General features: G+C 43.9%; 1 protein-coding gene across 1 annotated transcript in view; it reads right to left on the bottom strand.

Moving 5' to 3' along the window:
• CUL1 (cullin 1) overlaps window positions 1-20,806 on the bottom strand; it is a 107,532-nt gene that overhangs the window by 84,302 nt on the left and 2,424 nt on the right. The window lies entirely within an intron of this gene.

Raw genomic sequence — 20,806 nt, 5'->3', positions numbered from 1 at the left:
CCCCCCCCCCCCGCCCAATGCACCCTCCACACTGCTACATGAGTCACTTTCTAAAAACACAAACAGCCTTCATTCTCGTAAATGAATTCATTCCAGTGGCCTTCGTCTACACTCCACCGCATCCGTGACCACCCCCAGTGTGCATCAGGTACGACTCCTCCACGTTAGTTTATCATCTGTGTAAGGGAAGGACCTAGTATTTACTGTAGGCTCCAAAGCTAGACTCGGTACCGACAGGAGTTTTAATACCTTCTCTCATTTAATCCTTACAATAACTATATTCTCTGCATCCTATCATCTCTTGCAAATGAGGAAACTCAGGCTCAAAGATACTCATTTGCCCAAAGTTGCTGCCAATAAGTAGCGAGGACTCAGAACTAAATGTTTAGAGTCCAAGGCCATGTTCTCTCCATCACCCCATCCCACATTGCTCCTCAAGAAAGGTGGCGATTTCTTACTCCACTTAAGAAGCAGGCTACCAAGAGATTACAACCTGGCTTCCAAAAGAACTACACAAAATGCCAAGTGAAAACTTCATGATGAGAATATGTAGCGACCAGTTCAACAAGTTCAAATGACTGCAAACGAAAGATCAAGGAAGAGCTAGCAAATTCATGAAACGGACATTTATGCTTACACTCCCGAAACTATTAAAAATGGTTTCATTTGAATATTCATAAATTAGTATTTGAATGGTTATTTAAATGTTTAACCTTTTTAATCAAGAAGGAATCTTACAGATGCTAGAACGGGGGCTAAATCTTATAAACACAGGCCAACAATTTGCACATTCAAGACTGAGGGTTTCACTTGTACATCTACAAGGAAAGGCATTTACCACCTTAGAGAAGTTTAACTTCATGACTGAAATTCAAGGCTTGCAAAATTTACTTACAAAATACATTATTCCATTTCTATATAGAACTAAGGGATCACAATTAAGTTCAAACAATTACAGTGGACAAGTATAAAAAATTTCAACTAATACCTTAATAGATGGCTTTAGGAGACTATTACCCGAATTGTCTACTTACTTGAAGTCATTCAAAACCTTTAAACCCATTCCTGTAAAGTTAAGAGAAGCAACAGAAACGCCTGGCCAAGTGGAAAGCGGTTCTGCTATTTCCCAAACAACCAATTCGAAGCCAAATTCCCAAGACCTGAATGTATCTTAAGTGCTTGAATTGACTGGTTTATGTCTTCACTCAAATATTTAAACATTTGGGGCATTACAAGACCAGGTTCAGTTAACATATACTCACCACATGATCCAGAAATTCCAGTGCTAGGTATCCACCCACAAAACAAAAAAACATGTATCTGCCCAAAGACCCATACACAAATATTCCAGCACATTTTTATTTTTCATGGCACATTTTTTAAAGTTTATTTGAGAGAGAGAGAGAGAAAGAGCACATGCGGGAGAGAGGCAGAGACAGAGGGACAGAATCCCAAGCAGGCTCTGTATGTGGGGCTCGAACTCTTGGACTGCAAGACCTGAACCAAAACCAAGAGTCGGATGCTCAACCAGCTAAGCCACCTAGGTACATTTTTTTAATAATAGCCCAGAAGTCAAACAACCCAAACATCCAGTAACAGGTTAGTGGATAAGCAAAATGTCATACAGTCCCCAAAGAAGACAATTTGGCAATAAAAACTAAAGTACTGACAGGTGCTACAGCACAGATGAACCCCTGAAACATCACGTTAAGTGGCAACCAGATGCAAAAGACCAGAGACTACGTGACGCCATTCACTGTACGAAATGTCCAGAGCAGGCAAGCTCTAGGGACCGGCAGTGGACTGGTGCCTGCCTGGGGCCGGGACTCAAGAGTGACTGCAAACCAGCACACGGGATCTCTTCTAGGTGATGGAAATGCTGTAAAACCGATCATGTGATGGCTACACAACTCTGTAGCTTTCCAAAAAAAAAAAAAAAATCACTGAATTACGCATGTAAAACTGAACTTTATTTATGGTATGTAAATTGTACCTCAATAAAGCTGCTAAGAAAAAAAACAGCTTTAATGCATGCTAGCTATACATTTTTATGGGTCAAACTCCGTTCATTTCCAGAAAGGAATGTCCCTCTCTACACAATGACCAGGTTCTGCATACATATGCAGCTCAGCACAGACAGCAGGATTATCAGGTGTTCTACTGGAAAGACAAACTTTCAGAACTGCTATTTACGATGCTGCCAAGAGAAGGGACTAGATTCTCCTGCAACATGAAGTGAAGATGTAATTTGCACCTCAGCTGAAGGGGCTACATGTCCTGCGGCATATATGATTTACTGCCACATTAAGGACACAGACAAGAACCACACCAGGAGTTCAGCAGGTCTGAAAGAAAGCGTTCCTGGCTGTGACGATCAAGAAGGCGTCACTAATGTGTGCTCTGAACCGCTTCTTGGCGGGGTGACCAGGACTTAAAGAGCAGGAGAGCACGAGGGAGGGCGCTTCACAAGGGACGGAGGGCATGAGGTGGGAGAACGAATCCCACGAGGCTGGGGGTGCAGGCACAGGACCGCAGGCCTCTGCTGTGAGTGGGGACTGCAGGGAAGCGACACGTCTGATGTGACTATGGAGACGGCAGCCGGAAGGCGCTGCGGACCTGGGATGAGAGCACCTAAAGGCAGAGAAATGGATCTGGAGGTGATCAGAGCTCAGAGACTGGCAGGACCTTGACTCCCAGCAACAGAAAAAGGCAAGCTGGAGGCTTGAAGCCACCCCAAGCAGGCACTGCGGAGTGGGGCTGACCGGAAACGGGGGCACAGGCAGGAAGGCATAAAACATGGCAAGGCCTGACTCTCAAACATGTACTTTCAAACCTCCACAAATTTATCTCTGGATTCCAGAATCTGGCAGACCTTACATCAAAAATTCAAAATAACTATTGCAGATGGGAACTCTCCTTGACACAAATGGTCACTTCGGGGAATCTAACAACATCACAGCCGCATTTATCCTCGGACCCAGCGACCTCACCTCTAGCACTTTGTCCCCCAAATAAACTGTCCCAAACGCACAAGAGGTTGTGAACTTGAGTTCAGTCGCTGCGAAAGCCTGGACGTTAAGCCCCATTCCACCACCAGGGGGCAGGACTACAGGGCGGCATATCCACACAATGGGCCGCACTCGCGGACTGACTCCGGGGATTCTCAGTGTGCGCATGCGCTGCCAACAGCACAGTTCCTTCCGTGCATAAGGGGGTAAATACTAACAAGCACATTAAGGATACATTTTTCTTTTTGAAAAAGAAAAAAAATGGGAGATAAGCCAAAAACTAATAAAAATGTTACCTTGCCTACTACAGGGGAGAACAGAGGTGGGGGGGTCCATGGACAGAATTCAAAGTGACTGTGGTTGTAGACGGGGAAAAATTAGATCCTGGTTTTCACTAACCTCTAGCTGAAACTTGGCAATTCCTGCAATCGTCAGTGTGGGCAACAGACCACAGTAGTTTTAGCAGAACCTCTGTACCACCAAAAATACACACGGATACTTTCATTACTCTCTGACAGTCCTTGCCAGTATCCTCTACGGTCACTAGGACTTTGGATTACAGAAGTTAGAAAACCCACTCATATTTCCTTAAGTAGGAAATAACGTTAAACAGGTTAACACGTGTAATTCTTGGTGGCAGACATGTTTGCTGTAATTTAACATCTTTCATGATTTAAAAAAAGTTTATAAAACATGTTTCTCCCGGGAATCTCAATCAATTACACTCCCTGCTTTAGGTAATCACCTGGCAACAATATAATTGTACTTTTTTTTTTTTAAAGTAGGCTCCATACCCAACACGAGGCTCGAACTCACAACCCCAAGATCAAGCATCACATGCTCTACTGACAGCCAGCCAGAGGATCAACACTATAAATACATATAAAAAATAAATACTATTTACACTGTAAATAAATATGAACTCATAAGCACAAAGCTTCATAACAGTTCTAGGTTAAATGATCATCCACTCATAAATCTGTCATTATGAAATTTTTAGTATCACTAAATTCCACACTCATTGAAAAAGCTCTCATGTTGGCAAAACCCCAAGGGTTAAAGGGAATTAAAGAGAAACAACCCCCTGAGAGAAAGACATGTTTCGTTTAGAAGCCTGAATCTAGAGGGAAAACGAAGAGCTTAATTTTAATACACCGAATGTGAAGTTGTCAAAAAGAACAGAACAGCAAAATGAAATACCCGTGGCAGTTGAAAAATACAGAACCGTAACCCAAAGGAAATCACACCTGAAGAAATAAAGTTAGTAATTCACAAAAACCTAAGTTGTCTTCAACAACACAGATAAAATCTTCAAAGCAAAGCATAAAGAAACAGATAAGTAAAGGGCCAGGGGAGAGTCCCTGCCTCTGATCCATCATAAGGAGAGAGCACAAACACCACCATTCGCCCTGAGAGAATACAAGTGTGAGCACGACATGAATTTTCCCTTTAAATTCTAAAGCCAGCATACAAGCATCCACATGACCAACTTATAACTGAACACGGACAGGACAAGTATCATGCTTCAGCTTCCGAAACCAACCACATACCTTATTCAAAAATAATGTGCAACCAGTGAGAACGATTTATGGCGGCCGTCTCCTAGTAAAACCTCTTTGCATATCTCACAGTTGAACTTTACGTAACCCTGGATTCAAAGTCTGAGAGAAAGTGGACTATACTCTGGCTGCTTCCTACCTCTACAAGGGGTTCCTCTGGTGATCTCAACAAGATGACACCCCTCCCCCCACTCAGATCACCTCCACGTGGGACTGAGAAAATACTACGCCAACCACTACAGTGAATCAGAATCCAGTGAGTGCTGCTAACCATATTCTCGCATTGGTTCCTTCAATAATGCCAGTTCTAATTCTGTTAACTCATTTTAAATTACAGACCCAAACACCAACTGGAGATTTAGATGAGACATCAGATGTAAAAATGCCTAGTTCTCTGCCTGGCACACTGCAGAAACTCCCCAAATGATAGTCTGCTTTCTCCGCTCTAAAATATAGTAGGGTGGTAGGAGATGGTCCTGAAAGGCCCATCTAATTCACCTGCTTTTAGTCAGAAAATGATGAAAACCCATTAAATGTATAAATATAAGGACACTTTCAATACGTTGAATGTTATTCATGTAGTACTTGTGAACTGTTCCTTAAAATAAAAGTGGAGCAAATGATATAACTCCCAGAAGATCACAGGAGAAAACCTAGATGGCCTTGGGTGTGGTGATGCCTTTTTGGATGCAATGCCAGAGGCACGATGCACAAAGGAAATCAGTGATAATTTGGACCTCATGAAAATTTAAAACTTCTGATCTATGAAAGTCAATGTCGAGAGAATGAGAAGACAAGCCACGGGGGAGAGAAAGTATTTGCAAAAGACACATTTTATAATGGACTGCTAAACCAAACATATAAAGCCCTCTTAATACTAAGAAAACTACTTGATTAAAAAAAAAGTGGGCCAGGGTGCCTGGGTGGCTCAGTGGGTTAAGCGTCCAACTTTGACTCAGGTCATGATCTCGTGATTTCACGGTTCGTGACTTCAAGCCCCATGTGGGGCTCTGTGCTGGCAGCTCAGAGCCTGGAGCTGCGTCAGATTCTGTGTCTCCCTCTCTCTCTCTGCTCCTCCCCAACTTGTGCTCGGTCTCTCTCTAAAATAAACATTTAAAAAAAAAATGGGCCAAAGAATATATACAGACACCACACAAGCATATAAAAAAATGTTTCATATCATCTGTCATCAGGGAAAATGCAAATATAGAACAGGATTCCTACTGCACATCTATTAGAAGAGCAAAAACCTGGACCATGACACCGCCAAATGCAGGTTAAGGACGTGGTGCAACGGGAGCCCTCCCACGCTGCTGGGGGGAATGCAGAACGGTACAGCCACCTTGGAAGACAATCTGGTGGTTTCTTAGGAAACTGAACATACCTGTTTCGTATGATCCAGCATTAACACAGCTTGGTATTCACCTAAAGGATCTGAAAACTTATATCCACACCAAAACCCATGCATGGATGCTTACAGAAACTCTATTCATAATTTCCAAAAGTTGGAAGCAACCAAGATGTCCTTCAGTGGATGAATGGACGAATAACTAACTTGTGGTACATCCAGGCAATGGAATATTACTCTTTACTAAAAAGAAACGAACTATTAAGTCACGAAAAGACAGAGAAACCTTAAAGACATATTATGAAGTCAAAAAAGCCCATCCCAAGAGGCTACACACTGTAGGATTACAACCAGAGGGCATACTGGAAAAGGCAGAACTACAGAGAAGGCACAAAGACCAGCGGTTCCCAGGGGTTTGGGGTTGGGGGAGACAGAACACTGAGGATTTCTAGGGCAGTGAAGTTACCCCACGTGACACTATCATGAGGGACACAAGTCACTATACCTTTGTCCAAAACCATACAAAGTATCTCCCCCAAGTGCAAACTCTAATGTCACCTCCGGACTCTTGGGTGATTTTGATGTGTCAGTGTAGGGGATGGACCACTCTGGTGCAAGATGTTGATAACAGGGCAAGGCTGTATATGTGGGCAGAGGTACCTGGGAAATCTCTGTGCCTTCCTCTTTAATTCTGCTAAGGACCTATAACTGCTTTAAAAAAAAAAAAAAGTTAAGTTTTTGGGGGGGGGGGGGGAGGAGAGTAGAGGCTCATTTTTTATTTTCATATTTCACTCATGAAATATACTTTTAATATTTTATAATCTGGAAAGCGTAAATAAAAAGCCACTATCAAATACTGTATTCGCTTACTTTCCTTAATTCAAAACTAGGCTACTTTGCTCATTATTGCTATCTGTGAAACGCAGGTTTCGATAAAGAAAATTTACACTTGTATCTGTTCCTACTACAATGGCAAATACATCAATAACTGAGGGTCCTTCTTTGAAAGCAGCATCTCTCCCAGGACCGTTCTGGGGCTGGCGGGCAGGGGCCTTGTTCCCAGGTGAATCCCTGGCCGAACACAGGCCCTGGCACTGTAAGAACTCCAGATATACTGGGGAATTTACTAGTCTGTCGATTTAAGAAGACACCGGAATCTGAGGGTACTTAAACGCAAATCGACACCAAAACCCACTTAGCCCATCAGCACACAGAACTACCACAGAGAGGCGGCCACACAGCCACGGAGAGGTGCTTGTACTACTTGCTGGCAGAGACGGTCCTGGGGGTGGGGGGGAGATACCTGAACACAGTGCGGAGGACTTATGCACGACCATGAAAGGAATTACTGAAACAAGCCATAAACAAGGTAACACTGATGGCTTAAAGAAAAGGAAGAAACAAGGCCAGGACTCCCCGCTGTGGGGAAAGGTAAGTGCAAAAAGGATTTCAAGTTTCAGAGCGGAGTTCTCTCTTGGCCTTCCACCCACCCCCTAAAAACTAGCAGAGGTTTGAAATTAGCAGGCCCTTATACTTCTACTAAACGAATTAATATAGCTGCCTTCTTGTGTTCAATCTTTGTCTAATTATATAATATAAATACATGCACGTGCTAATTCAATTCATTCCCCAACACACCCACACACATGATTTTGTAATTATGAGACATTTCAGATGTCTTTAAGCACAAAATTTTCTCCTCAGAACATCTTAGGAGTTAAATAATTTTTATTCTTCAGCTTGGGTCCTTGAAACAATGAAAACAAGGGTCCTTTTAAATCCTAAGAATCCACAGACTGCACTCAAAGCCCTAAATATCATATTCAGCCAGCACAGACCCTTCCCACTTTCATTACCATGTGACTTCCAAGTAGGGTGACCCAAGCGTTGCCAGTCTCAAGGGATTTAGAAAAGTTGGAAACCCACAGAAGATCATACATTTATTACTTAACAGGTGCTCTACAGACAGACAGGTTTGTCCATAGAAACTGGGTCCCACTGCTAAGGACCGGACTCCGGACCTCAGCTTTGGCACAACGCTCCTGCAGATTCATGCAAGGATCTCATCTGGTGTGCCGCGTATCTTCCTTCCAAGTACCTTTGTTCACTTTAAAACAAAGAAAAATGGTATTAGATTGAATCTGCGTTTCAAGTCGAGGGCTACAATTCATTGAGGTGTGGATCATGAAATCAACGTAGTAAATGGCAACTGGAACTTTTTACTAAAATAAAGAAAAAGCTCACAGAACAGAAGAAGGAGGCAAGGACCACTCAGTGCATGTCTTATCTATGCCTGGGTATGTCCGGGGTTCTCCCATAAAATGTGTTTCCTACTGCAGAAACGATTCAAGAAGCGTAGATCGGCACTGCACAAGGTCGCGCCTTCTTCAAATACTGTAGTTAGTATATACACGTATGTAGATGTTTGTAAGACTTCAAAATTATAGCTTCACAACCCAACTGGCCATGTGGGCTGGTGCAGATTCCTTGCCTTCTGTGCCTAAATGATCTGTCACGGGCAGTAACAAGAGCAACCCTGAAGGGGTGTTGAAAGTAAGAGATGAGTTACGTAAATAAAACGTTTAGAGGAGCATCTGGCACACAGTAAACACTGGCTTTTATTTGTAGGAACACTTCTACAAAGGTCATCAGGTGTCCTTGAAACTCCTAACAGGGGTATTTAAATTTAAAATACAATGAAAACTTCTCAGGGGAGAAACATCAAATCTAGCATGTTTATTTTAAGTCAAAATGAGGTAAATTAATGTTGCCTGAAAACGTCTTAGTACCCCTGATAACTGATAATAAGAGCAGTACTTTCCAAAGACTCTTTTCAAAGTGTATCTGTCATCAAAAAGGTGAAGCTTAAAAAAAAAAAAAAAAGTGAAGCTTTGTATTCTGACAGACCTGGGGATCCAGCCAGAAGCAGTTGCTAAAAGCTCAAGTTTTCTTGAAATCTCATTAAAAACTTTTTTTTTTTACTATTTTTGAGAGAGAGAGCACAAGTGGGGGAGGGGCAGAGAGAGAAAAGGGGACACAGAATTTGAAGCAGGTTCCAAGGTGTCGTGTCAGCAGAGACCCCAAGGCGGGGCTCGAACCCACGAACTGTGAGATCGTGACCTGAGCTGAAGTCAGACCCTTAACTGACTGAGCCACCCAGGTGCCCTGAAATCTCCTTCCTTCTTAAAACTCATCTGAATCTCTCATTCTACCACCAAATATGTTCAACAGGATGCTTTAAAATACCAACTTGAAAAATGCTTCCTACCGATCTTGTCAGTTAATGGGTGCGGTGCTGACAGACTGACGCCGCCGAGGCTGGAAAACGCACAACCGAAGAGCTTTCACTGCTCACCAGCACCCAAGAAATCCCTCTCCCGTGCTGGTGCCACGGCCCCTTCGGGACCCAGGCTCACACAGATACAGACAGCGAGCCCCGGTCGCTCAGAAGCGAGCGGAGACTCCTCCGGAGTCTCCTCCGGCCACGGAGGGTGTCGGTCCAGACGCGCGCCTTTGGCTGCGGAGGCATCATCACGGGCCGAGGGCAGGCCGCCCGTCTCTCCCTCCCCCGGGCAGGTCCATACACGGGGGCCGCTTCACTAAGAGGTGCATTATTTTACCACAACTGCTTTTTAACTTTCACTAAAAAAAATTTTTTTTTCAATGTTTACTTACTTTTGAGAGAGACACACACACAGAGTTTTTTTTTTCAATGTTTACTTACTTTTGAGAGAGACACACACACACAGTGAATGGGGGAGGGGCACAGAGAGAGGAAACACAGAATCCAAAGCAGGCTCTGAGCTGTCAGCACAAAGCCCGACGTGGGGCTTGAAGCCACAAACTACGAGATCGCCGTCTGAGGCACACAGGCACCCCGCTTTTCAACTAACATTCAAATGAAGTCTCAACTCCTAGTTCCCGCGATGGCGGGCAACTACTCTCCAAATTTCTGCGCATGCGCTGAAGTTTGCCCTCTAGTGGTGAGTGCTGAGTCTTTTAAATAATATCCGCTCAAAAGGCCGACTGTGAAAGCGACTGCATCATTAGGGGAACTAGACCACCTATTCTGGGGTTTCTCAGGCTTTCTCATTACTTCGCTCGTCACGAGTTGACTGAAAAAAGTCAACCCAGAGTCAAAATTCTGGCCAGCAACTTTCCTGAGGTAAGTGAACTTTCAAAGACACTTCTCATTTCACTACAAATTGGTTTGAAAAGGAGAAACAGTCCTACCTCAACACTCCTATCTGATGTAGAGTTTTTACATTTTGATTTGAATACATTCTAACAATTTATTCACCCTACTGAAGACACCAAGAGAAATCAAGAATCACTTCCTTTAGCTGAAATGTTCCTAGTGCATGGACAAGTCTTTTTTCCCCCAAGTTTATTTATTTTCGGGGTGGGGGGAAGAGAGAATGAATATCTCAAGGGGCTCCATCCCACTACTGTGAAATCATGAGCTGAGCTGAAATCAAAAGTTGGTCTCTTAACTGACTGAGCCACCCAGGCACCCCCAGAACAAGGGTCTTGGTTACTAGGGATTTCTAGTTTGACGTCACCTACTGCTCATGCGGGTCCACCCATCAGAGATCTGCACCCCCTTCTGTGCACATGTTCAGTCGCTGAACTGATAAAAAGGCAGCTTGTTGAAAAAGTCCTTAGTAGCTATAACAACATCAAGTACTTCTACCTTCTGACATTATAAATATTAGGGAAAGGCTATGGGAGTGATACATAATACACGTGTGTGTATTAAACCTGGGCTTTGATTCAATCAAATGTGATTAAATTATAAATTCAGTCTCTCAATTATTTGAGTACATCTTCTGAGCTCATGGAAAACTTGCCATTTGATGAAAACCTTCAATAACAGAAGGTTTTTTTTTTTTTTGGAAGCAGATGAGGGTTGTTTTTTCTGTTTGTTTTGTTTTTAAATCTTGCTCCCACCCATATTCAAAACACTATCTCTGTAACAAAGGAAAAAATGTGGTAAACCCATAATATATGTCCCCTAGGAGGATTCTGACAGAGTCACACTCCTATTTTTACTTAAAAAAGAGAAAAAAAAGGGACTGCTCCTCGTCAAGACAGTTCTTTCTAGGTGAAAATTTTGTAGTTAATTTCTCTTTTAGTATGCACAACTGGTTTCTGTAGTCACTATAAAACTGGTGATTTTTTAGGTTATTGTTTAGAGGCAGAAGAAACAGAAAAGCGGCTCTTTTGCACCCCTACAATAATTAAAACCCACACAAATACAAATAAAGAACATCCTACATGTAAGACTGTGGCTGATTTTTTAATTAAAAGAAACTTTTTTTAATGCTTATTTTTCAGAGAGACAGAACGTGAGAGAGTGGGAGACACAGAATCTAAAACAGGTTCCAAGCTTTAAGCTGTCAGCACAGAGCCCTATGCGGGGCTCAAACTCACGGGCCGTGAAATCATGACCTAAGCAAAGTCGGACGCTTAACTGACTTAGCCACCTAGCACCCCTGATTTTCTTAATTTTTTAATGTTTTATTTATTTTTGAGAGAGAAAGAAGAGAGAGAGAATATGACTGAGCATGTGCTGGGGAGGGGCAGAAAGAGACAGAGACACAGAATCCAAAACAGGCTCCAGGTTCTAAGGTGTCAGCACAGAGCCTGTGGACCCAGGGCTCGAACCCATGAACGGTGACCTAAGCTGAATTTGGATGCTTAACCGACTGAGCTACCCTCACGATTTCTATCAACACACCAGTTCTGCCTGGGGAAGTACTAACATCTTGGTTGTCAAACTCAAGTTTAACGTGGGAAGCCTCAAAGAAATGTACATCAACATTCCTGATTTCACATAATGTACTTCATTAACTTATGTTTCTTTCTCAGGCAAAGCTTTCAAGCTAATTCATCAAAGAGCTTATTTTGAAAACCATCAAGCCAGGTTTCCAGTTGAAAATGAGTATTTTTGTATTTGTGTAAAATCACAAAATTCAGAATCCCCCCATAGTTCTGTATGGGGGGAAAACACACATAAAAAATGGACATCCCAGAGGGCCTGGGCTTCACCAATAACAATTTTCTGAAGTAACACTTAACACATCAACACTTTGTAAAGAAACCAACTTATGCAAGGTGTAACTGCAATGAACTGTAGAAAGCAGCACATTTTAGGACTAATTTTTTCAGACTGCACACAGAGTATGTGCTCACTTAGTCTATACTAGACCTGCAATACCTCCAAACCCTCTCCTCCACATTAAAAAAAAAAAATCATTTTTTAAATGTGAAACTGCAGTTCCATTCATTGCTGCCAAGAGAGGCATCTGAATGTTTTAAAATTACTTTTCACTACAACGATTAAGGGAACCTACTGTCCTATGTACAAACATACGCACACACTCACCTAACAGATCTACCAAAAAAGCAACATATTGCATGTTTACCTCAGATCACATCCCGACCGTCAAAAGGAAATTTTAGTAAACCATGGTTTGTTGGTTATAGTCTGTGAATCCATCAACCACAGACATTTTCTAAAAATCAGCTTATCAGAAGAAAATTTCTACATTACAGGCAAAATCTCAAAGTTGACAGAACTCCTCCAGACTGGTCTGACTTTCCAGGGACTGCATTAAGCTGTCGTACAGAAGCCGCTCTCCCAGCCCGAAGCATCGGGACACGCCCGGCTGCCCGCTGTCCCGGGCTGCCCGCTATTCTGTGCCCAGAGCTGGGTGCGCAGGGCTGTTCCGGGCTTCTGGGGAGGAGGTGGAGGACTGTCAAGAACCCAAAGCAGAGCCCCCTCCACGAAATCACGGGAACTCAAATTCGCACAGGGGGCAGGCTCTGGTCACAGGAGGAGCGGCAGGGCCCCTAACACAGGTGCAGCAGCAGGAGGAGGTCAGGAAGCCGGCACCAGAAGCAAAAAGGAAGGTGCGAGCACACAGCATCGTGAAGGAAGAACTGGTACCTAAGACTGGGCAGCTCAGCTGTAACGCTGGCAAGACAGAAGCTGGGCCAGTACAGGGAGCGAGAGAGGGGAGGTAAAGGGAGAGGGGATTAAGGGTAGAGCAGCTGGACAGACAGCCCTGAGGACAGAAGGTCTGGAGGTCAAAGAAGTTGGAGCTCAGCAGGAGGCCAATGGTTAGAACCAGTCAGAACCACCACAACTACCTCCGCCCAAGCAAAACCGGAGGCCCCACAGCAACATAAACCAGGACAGAGACTCAAGTCAAGGAGAGAACTCCTGAATGTCCATTAGAAGAAAAGACAGAACTAGAAGAGCAAGTATTCTCTGCAGACGCTCATGTCAAGAGATCTTTCAAGGAAAAAAACCGGAGACTTGGCTCAGAACTTTGGGAATCACTGCATGTTAAAGCCCCTCCTTGAAGAGGCCAAAATGCTCCAGAAAACAGACCTGGTTATGCCCCCAAACTAACCTGGCCCAACACCTCCTGAGAACACTGTTCACACACTGGAAACCGAGCTAGAAATGCAGGAGAACCCATGGGAAGGAGCAGGGAAGAAGCCAAGACAGTAAAGAGACACCAATTCTGATTTTCAACGACTGAAATGCTTTCCCAGTCCAGGCAGTTTCAAGTCTCAGAGAAAAAAATTTTTTTGATGTATCTTTGTAGTGAATGTCATAAACCAGTATTTTCCAGGCTTAAAAAGTACTTTGAGGGGTGCCTGGGTGGCTCAGTTGGTTAAGCGTCCAACTTCAGCTCAGGTCATGATCTCATGGTTCATGGGTTCGAGCCCCACATCGGGCTCTGTGCTGACAGCTCAGAACCTAGAGCCTGTCTTTGGATTCTGTATCTCCCTCTCTCTCTGACCCTCCCCTGCTCATGCTGTCTCTATCTCTCTCAAAAATAAATGAAAACATTAAAAAAAGTACTTTGAGCAGGATGCCACCCAGGAAACGCGGATGGCACACACTCTGATTGTGTTGGTGCTCCTTGGCACTGAAGAGGGATTAATGCCAGTCCATGTGCTTAAAAAAGGGTTTTAAGATACTTCCTGTACTAGCATTTAGGATTCAGACATGGAATACAGTGAAGCGGAAGTTGTTTCTAGACAACTACATACATAGTTGCTCTCATCAGGACCCCAGGCTCCACGTCATCCCGCACGCGGCTCCAAAGAACACAGGTGCCTCCAGACTCCATGATCAGCGCTTTCCAAAGACACACCAGAAATGAACGCATCGATTTACTGCGATCTCTGGCTGCTGCAAGGCACTCATTTTTCACCTTCTATGACTCTAAAATCAATACGTGTTCTACAAAACAAAATACTCTTTAATATGGCTGAAGGGCTTTCTTCCCTCAAAGGCTGTATTAAGGGTACACCTTATATAGATACACAGACATACATGCCCTAGAAGACACATATCCCCCAGAAGATACAAATCTCCCTGTAACAACAGTAACATCTATTAACATGCTAAAGGTCCCTTGATATGCAACCGTTTCCTACATTCATTTATTCACAGATCTTCTCTCCCACCCCCATAACTCCCATGTCACAGGACACAGATGGACAAATATGGTTTTAAATGAAAATTGTGAAAATGCAGTAAATATGTAGTAAATGTGTAAAGCTGAGCACCTTCATAATAAAGTGACCCCCAAAACCCCACAAAAGCCAACGAAGCCCCACAATATAAAACTGATTATATGACATGCCTCACCAGAGACATGCACCAACCAACCCACAGACACTAGAAAACCCATGTGGCAAAGTCACCAACACAAAGAACGTTTACAAAGTACCACTGAGGGGATGACTCTGGGCCAACTGCTCTACAGGCGGACTATCTACAGCACCACCAAGCCTTCCACCCCTTTGTGTCTTTTGAGTCCCCTGTCAGTGCTCTTTCTTCACCATATCAAATAGGAGACACTGACCAACGGAGCCTCTGAACATTAGTAAAATGTCCCGGCGCCATGTCCAAGTTCACCATTGACCAGCAGCGTGGAGGAGAGGCTTCTGTCCCAAAGGAGGCACTTGCAAGGAGCAGAAAGCCAAGGGAGGGCAGTTCCAAAGTCACCAACATGGGTTCGGCCTGCTCTCTGGCACATTCGAAGTGGTACTGTTACACGTAAGATGAACCCGGAAAAGAAGCTTCCTGGATTTTGAATCTTGCACATGGGAGAAGTCAGAAGGCACCACTCTTGGACTTTCTCTTCTCCACCCTCTCGCAGAAGGTGAAGAGCTAGACTTCTGTCCGGTCCAGCAGAACCGGACTCTGGGCTGGAAGGAAGGCAGGCCTCCTTCCATCCTGCTGGGAGGGAGCTCCCGGCTCTGGCCTTTCCTCTGCGTCCTGACTTTCGGCTGTTTCTCGGGTTCACTTAACTATTTCAGTCAGTACTCAGTTAACGAACCTCTACGTAGTAAAGGTACTTTACTCCTGGCATTTGGTGCCATACTTCTATGTACCTCTTTTCGCCTAATTCCAACTGCAATCCTCATTTGTGTCACTTAGAATACACATTCAATTTAAAAATGCACCTACTATTATTAGGAGTTAGGAAGGAAGCAAAAAAGGATGGTAAGTTCACGGTATCACCAAGAAAGGAAGCTTCCACACTGAAGACATCTGGTCAGTACATAATCCAGTGCTAGAATTTATAAAATCTCAAAATATAAATGAGTTTCAGGAGATTAAGATGGTTTCACGGAGAGCATGAAACGTGAAGGGGCCGGAAGCGGCTGAAGGATGGAGATGTGGGGGAAAGAAGGGGAAACCGTGCAGCCCCTCCCTGCACATGGAGCCGCCCTGGACCTCACGCCTGCCCGCAAAGCCAACACCAAGGCCATTTCCACTCAAAACCAAACAGAACCACCCCGCTCCAAGGGGACCCACCAGCTCTGTTTTCTCTGTGGTCATTTTTACAAATTAATCCACTGTATTAGAAATACATGTGCACTACAGAAAACTGGAGGAAAAATTGAAAACCAGAAAGACTAAACTAAAAATAGCCCATAAATCCACTGCTCAGAGATAATCACCATGACTTTCTGGTTTATCATCTTTTTATTTAAGGTGTATACTCACAAACCAAAACCCTGAAATTTTAGACATTACAAATGGTTTTGTAGCATATTTCTGTCACTTCATGCTCACTGAATAATCATGAATACAGAATTTCAGAAATGGAAAGTTATCAACAAATGATGAAATAATCATCCTTACTATCAAAACACTGAAAACAAATGCTCAAATGAGGATGTTAAATAAGTATCCTTATGAAAGCATCAGTCTATTCATAATTTTCACTCTTTTCTTGGGTTAAATTTTAGGACACACATTATTTTTGTAAGCTTGTGTCACAGATTCTCTCGGACAAGTCATACTAAATCACTCTTTCTAGTAACGTACGAGTGGGTTCACCAGAAGCGGTTTATTTCTTCATCTACGTCAAAATTCTTAAGAACAGGCTCTCACTGATTGGCATTTCCAGTACTACTGGTGGAGCTGAAACTTTCATGATCCCTTCTCCTTCTTTGAGAAAGTACTAGTTTGAGCTTTTTCCATGGCAGAGGAAGGTGCCTTCTCTATCTAATTGGTTTACAAACCCTCTTTTTGTAAGGAAAACTAAATTGCTTGTGAGTTTATGATATTTCTCTCAGTTTGCCATTTGCTCTTCTGTTTCTGGCATTTTAACATACAGAAACTTATTCTGATTTTTTCCTTTACAGGAATTATTTTCCCTTACAGTTCCTACTTTTGGTGATGTGCTGAGGGAGGCTTTCACCATCCTAAGATCATTTTGTTTCTTAAGAAACGCTGAATCTATTGTTTCTTAAAACTTTTGGAAAGATGTTAAAAAAGCACACAAGTTCACCACCCTAAAATTACAACCAGTTTGCACTACTTTAAATATTTTCGCCAGTGCCTACACACTTCATGCACAGATTTTAAATGGCTGCGCACATTTCATGCTAGGTTTTCTAAAATATTTTCTGACACCGGCCTTTTTAAAAATCGCAACTTGTTAGATGTGAACAGTCTTAAAATGGTTTTATAAATTTTTGCAAGGCCAATGAATCACCCCCAATTTCATGACAGTCCTGAAGTTCCAGAATTTATTTATGTATTTTTATTTTTGAGAGTGTGTGTGCAAAAGGGGACAGGGCAGAGAGAGGGAGATGGAGGATCTGAAGCGGGCTCTGTGCTGACAGCAGACAGCCTGATGGGGGGCTTGAACTCAGCAACCCTGAGATCATGGGACCTGAGCCAAAGTTGAATGCTTAACCAGCTGGGCCACCCAGGTGCCCCCTGAACTGTTCATTTCTAGCCCATTAGTGCCTAATAACACTCCTGTAGCCACCAGTTACTGAAAGACCAAGAAGAATAAGTGCATTCTTGGTGGCCAAGTAGGGTTCTGCACTATGAATTCAGTTGTAACGATCAGTTATCAATCTTTAAAGCATTTCCATTCTGATCTCTTCTCCTCTTTCGCTTTCATAGAAAACACTCAGAAAACTGCTGCCTGCAGGCCTAAGCTCTGGAGTCTCTCTCCTTCGTCTTAGGCTTCCCTATCTACTAGGTCTGATCTGAAATACTCACAGCCTGGGTTCCTTTGGCTCTAAGCTGTAAGGTAGATTAGGCAGCAGTACCTCCACATCCTGAAGCTTGGTGAAGATTCCAGGCAGGAGTTTGTTATCGAACCCAGGAGGAGTTAAATGAACATAGACACAGGCAGGGTGCTAGGTGCAGGAGACAGATGGATGGCATATGTTCCTAGCCCTAACAGAGGTCTGTCTAGGGGGAGAACCCACCCAGTCTAATCAGAGTGTAAACTGCTGGTACAGGGACCCAGGACAGCCCCCATGAGATGGGGGAGGGGGGGTGCTCCTAGCCCTGGATGGGACAGGAGGTCAGGGCCTAAGTGGAACTGCTCTGAAGGATCAGGAGTCCATCAGGTGACAGAGGGGGATATGGTACTCCAGAGGGGAACCTTGCAAAAGCAGAGGACAAAAGGCCAGCACGGGACACCACCACAGTGAGGCTACAGCAAGGAGTAGAAGCCAGTGAGGGGACTCTGCTCACTTGACCCAAGTTTCCCAAAGGAAAAAATTTAAATGGCTATCAAACTTAGGTTTCACAAGTCTGTGTTTCAAACATGAGTAAGAGTAGGCTTTAGAGGACCATTTTTCAAATGCTGTTAAAAGCTGTGACATTCCCATGGCATCCACACACACTTTGAAGGCCTAAAGAAATCTTAAAATAGTATCAATTAAAAACCATCTTATTTTACAAATGAGGCAGTACAGGCCCAGCAAAGTTAAGGTGGAATTAGATCCCAGGTCTTTTCTACCAAGCAAAATGTTCTATGCAAAATGCCCTCAGCAAAATAAATGAATGAATAAACAGCATTCATATGGCTGGAAAATAATCTGTGAATAAAAAATTTTAACATCATCAAGTATCATAATTCTGTTTAATGCATGATTAAATGTATGTGTTATAAACAGGAAACTGAAAGTGCTTAATAAACATAAGTGCCCTTCAAGTTTCATTCACTCTTCATTTATGTTTGCTTCTCAGTTTTGAAAAACAAACAAAAGCACACACCTTACTGAGAAAGTACCAGGTATCCGAAAAAAGAGCAAGGTGAACCTAGAACTGGGCCTTAAAAAATGGTGTGCTCTTTTCTCTAGGCACATCTCAAAGAGAAGTTCAAAATAAGCCAATGCTACCCCAGGGCCATCGTATTCCAGAGTGACTCAACTGAAGACAGAAGGCCCGGGGCTTTGGGAACTATGTGGGGCTGAAACAGCAAAGAAAAACACAAATACATTCCTAAGTGTTTTGAGCCCTGATTTTCAACTTGAAGAATGGTAAGTAACAGCCCCTCAAGTTTGAATTTTCCATGCTGAAAGGGGCTCCTCGGGTGGCTCAGTCAGTTAAGCAGCTAAGCATCTGACTTGAGCTCAGGTCATGGGCTCATGGTCCCTGAGCTTGAGCCCCACGTCGGGCTCTGTGCTGACNAGGCTCCAGGACCACCACTGGGTGCCTCAGCTCTTCAACGGGTAAGAGCCACAGCTACCAACAGATTTCACTTCAAAAGCAAGGCTGCAAATATTTAACCTGGGGGAAAATACTTCAATCTTGTTGCAAAAAAAAAAAAAATAATTTTTTTTTTTAACTTAAAAAAAAAGTAAAGCTGCACCTTAAAACTAGTTCTGAAGGGGGGGGGGAAGCTAATTAAATTTTTGCCACTTGCTTTCTTAACACTTTCCTGAATTTCCATAGCCAAAGAAAGCCCGGGCATATTTTTTCTGTCGGGGCCCTGCATTCGATCCTGGGCTCCAGAACAGCAATTATAATAAAATCTGCATTCCTACCAGCACAAGCCGGGGGTTTTCTGCAGTTCACATCAGAAGTGGCCACACCCCAGGGAGAAGAATTATTCTGGATTGATTCAGTCAAAAAACAAGCGAGGTTCTCACCACCAAGTCCTATGCTATTTTGGAGGCGTACAAACAAGGCACATCCCTTGCCTTCAAGGACTTCACAGTCTGAAATATGTAAAGGCTGTAATGACAATCCACGCTAAATCACTTGCCTCGCGAATATTCCGCAAGACGCAAAGGAATATTAGGGGTTGTTAGGTCAAAGAAAACTGCAGACTCAGCTCTGGCATTTGTGTGTCCCTTAGCCCTCCTGATGTGGTCTCCCAGACAAGAAGGAGGACTGGGAGACAGGCTGCCAAGAAGTGAGCATGTGGCTCTGAGGGGAGGTAGGAGAAACTGAAATCCTAGGCTAGCTACAGTGCTTTTCTTTTTTGGCAAAATCGATTTAAAAGATGGCGCCAACCAGGAAAAAAAGTTGAATATTTTCAGAGAGTAATTCAGCCACCCCTCTCAAACTTAATGAGCACTCTCAAGAAACCTCCAAAAATGGGCATACTAGGGTTAAAGCGTGTGTGCTTCCGAACTGGACATGCGATTCGACTTACCAGGGAAAGCAACAAAAGCACTGCCAAGTTAAAAAAAAATTTTTTTTCTAATATCCAAGAAACTTTTTAAACAAAGAAAATCTCCTATCCCCCCCTCCCAAATTCTCTAACAAAACAACTGGTTTTACTTTTCAAACATTTCCTATTTTGCTACACAAGCCATAATAAATTCTCTAGGATCTCAGAAAATCCGGTAGACATGGTGGCCACACAACGAGGTTTTAAACTTAAAACCGCACACAGTTTGGGTCCTGGAAACTCAGGGCTTAAAGTAAAAGTGAATTTAGTTCCCCTTCTGCCACTCGGATAAGTGCATTTCAAAAACAGCGTGACCATTTCTCCACTCCTAACTTTGACTGTTTTAATACCACTTCGCGGAAGGGCAATTACATACAGCACATAAATAACCTGAGTTAACAGCAATTCCGTATTTGCACACTTACCACTAACCCCGGCCACGAACTAAAAGCAACAACAGTGATCCAATCGGAGAAGAGAATCCTGGTTTTGGCAAAGAGCTCGCGAAAGAGAGAAAACCCTGAACTTTGGGGATCAGTCTCAAGGAATGTTCCTAAAGCAACTCCCTCTCTCTTAGTCGTTCCGTCCGGAGACCCCCCCCCAACGCGGCACAGGTGGCAGAGCGAGGCTCCCAGCGACCCCGCCCCACGCCGACCGCCTGCGCCCCGGATTACCTGCGGGGTCAGCGCGCGCTCCCGCCGGGCGCAGGGCCGGGGGCGCGCCGAGGCCCGGCCCGACTTGCGGACACTGGGGTGGGGGTGAGGGGGCGCTCCGTCCCGATCGGCCGTCGCACTCGCATCCCTGCGTGCCTCCTCGGTCCCCTCCCCGGAGAGAACGGGGCAAAGGGGCGACTGTTACCCAATAATAGCGACCTGCACAGTCGCAACAATGCAGGCGGGGACCCCGAGAGCCCCGGGCGGG

The sequence above is a fragment of the Crocuta crocuta genome, unplaced genomic scaffold, assembly GCF_008692635.1.
Source record: "Crocuta crocuta isolate KB4526 unplaced genomic scaffold, BGI_CrCroc_1.0 scaffold128, whole genome shotgun sequence".
Lineage (NCBI taxonomy): Eukaryota > Metazoa > Chordata > Mammalia > Carnivora > Hyaenidae > Crocuta > Crocuta crocuta.
The sequence above is the reverse complement of the archived record's forward strand: the minus strand, read 5'-3'. Positions and strand labels throughout refer to the sequence as shown.